General features: G+C 34.6%; 1 non-coding gene across 1 annotated transcript; it reads left to right on the top strand.

The window, feature by feature from the left end:
- The first annotated feature begins 1,123 nt into the window (after window positions 1–1,123).
- TRNAT-UGU (transfer RNA threonine (anticodon UGU)) lies at window positions 1,124–1,196 on the top strand. Its single transcript has one exon. It is a non-coding gene; the product is annotated as a tRNA-Thr (tRNA).
- The last annotated feature ends 1,438 nt before the right edge of the window (window positions 1,197–2,634 follow it).

Raw genomic sequence — 2,634 nt, forward strand, 5'->3', positions numbered from 1 at the left:
ATAGGATTTTTATAAGTTGTTCTATAGGCCCAAAGTGCATCATCAAGTTTCTTAGACTAATTCTTCTGGGACCTATTGAAAGTCTTTTGTAATATTAATTTTATTTCTCTGTTGCTAAGTTCAACTTGACCACTAGATTGAGGATGATAAGGTGATGCAATTTTATGGTTGACATCATATTTAGCAAGCAATTTATGGAAATCACCATGAATAAAATGTGAACCACCATCAGTCATTAAATATCTAGGGACTCCAAACCTAGGGAAGATAACTTCTTTAAGCATTTTAATGGAGGTGTTATGATCATCACTGCTAGTTGGAATAGCTTCTACCCACTTAGTGACATAATCAACAGCAACCAAAATATGTGTGTACCCATTAGAGGAAGAAAAAGGTCCCATATAATCAAAGCCCCAAACATCAAATGGTTCAATAACAAGTGAATAATTCATAGGCATTTCTTGACGTTTACCAACATTACCTATTCTTTGGCATTCATCACAAGATAAAACAAACTTACGGGCATCTTTGAAAAGAGTAGGCCAATAAAAACCATATAGTAATACCTTGTGAGCAGTTCTATCTCCCGCATGATGCCCTCCATAAGCTTTGGAGTGACATTTCCGTAGGATGTGTTCCTGTTCATGCTCAGGTATACAACGTCTAATAATAGCATCTACTCCTTCTTTATAAAGATGTGGGTCATCCCAAAAGTAATGTCTTAAATCATATAAGAATTTTTTTCTTTTGTTGGTATGTGAAACTAGGTGGTGTAATTTTAGCAATAATATAATTAGCATAGTCAGCATACCAAGGAGTATTATGAGAAGCATTTATGACAACTAATTTTTCATCAGGAAAGCTATCATCAATAGGTAATGGGTCATCAAGAATATTTTATAACCTAGACAAGTTATCAGCTACGGGGTTCTCAGTTCCTTTCCTATAGTTAAGCATACCAAGCTAACTTTATCTTTAAGAAGTTTTAGTATTTTTTATTTTTATAAGTATAACTTCAAATTTAGAACTAGTTAACAGCTAAGATTAATAACTAATATCTGAGATTTTACGGATTTCCTATACTATACCTATTTCTATTTGTTACACTATTTCCGTTATGTAAGCCCACTTAGCTCAGAGGTTAGAGCATCGCATTTGTAATGCGAGGGTCATCGGTTCAAATTCGATAGTCGGCTTTTTTTTCTCTATCGATGTTCTACGAACAAGAATCTCTTTTTCTCCGAATTAAATGGAGTAATATGCAAGTCAAATTCTTGCAGCAAGAGAACCCACCTAATGAGTCTAGGTTTAGCATCTTTGTTTTCCATAAGATATTTAATAGTAGCATGATTGGTGTGAACAATTACTTTGGAATCAATAATGTAAGATCTGAATTTATCACGAGCAAACACAACTGCTAAAAATTCTTTCTCAGTAGTAGCATAATTTCTTTGAGCACTGTCTAGAGTTTTACTAGCATAATGGATAACATTTAATTCCTTGTCAACTCTTTGTCCTAGAATAGAACCGACAACATAATCACTAGCATCACACATAATTTCAAAAGGCAAATTCCAATCAGGTGGTTGAACAATAGGTGCAGAAGTTAAGGCTTTCTTAAGTGTTTCAAAGGCTTCTACACAATCATCATCAAATACAAATGGAACATCCTTTTGCAAAAGATTAGTAAGAGGCCTAGAAATTTCAGAGGATTCTTTAATAAACCTCCTATAGAAACCAACATGACCAAGGAAACTACGAATACCTTTAATGTCTTTAGGACATGGCATTTTATCAATCGCATCAACTTTAGGTTTGTCCACCTCAATACCTCGCTCAGAAATTTTATGCCCCAAGACAATTCCCTCATTCACCATAAAGTGCCATTTCTCCCAATTCAATTCAAGACAAGATTAGTTTGTTCACATCTCTGCAAAATTTGATCAAGGTTGCTTAAGCAATCATCAAAAGAAGTTCCATAAACGGAGAAATCATCCATGAAAACCTCAACAATCTTTTCACGTAAGTCAGAGAATATAGCAGTCATACATGTTTGAAAGGTAGCAGATGCATTACATAAACCAAAGGGAAAACGTCTGTAAGCATATGTTCCAAAAGGCAAGTAAAAATGGTTTTCTCTTGATCAGGTTGTGAAACAGGTATTTGAGAGAAACCAGAATATCCATCAAGAAAGGAAAAGTGCGTGTGCTTTGACAATCATTCTAACATTTGATCAATGAAAGGAAGAGGGTAATGATCTTTTCTAGTAGCTTTGTTTATTTTTCTAAAATCAATTACCATTCTATAGCCATTCACTATTCTTTGTGGGATAAGTTCATTTTTATCATTAGGAACAATAGTAATACCTCCTTCGTAGGGACACAAGGAACAAGACTTACCAATCTACTATCAGCTATGGGATAGATTATACCTGCTTCCAGAAGCGTTAGTATTTCAGTTCTTAACACTTCCTTCATCTTGGTATTTAATCGTCGTTGGTGATCAACAACGGGTTTAGCATCAGGTTCCATATTAATCTTGTGTTGACAGAGAGTAGGACTAATGCCCTTAAGATCATCAAGAGTATATCCAATAGCAGCACGGTGCTTCCTCAGAATTTTTAATAATCTCTCT

The sequence above is a fragment of the Aegilops tauschii genome, chromosome 4, assembly GCF_002575655.3.
Source record: "Aegilops tauschii subsp. strangulata cultivar AL8/78 chromosome 4, Aet v6.0, whole genome shotgun sequence".
Taxonomy (NCBI): domain Eukaryota; kingdom Viridiplantae; phylum Streptophyta; class Magnoliopsida; order Poales; family Poaceae; genus Aegilops; species Aegilops tauschii.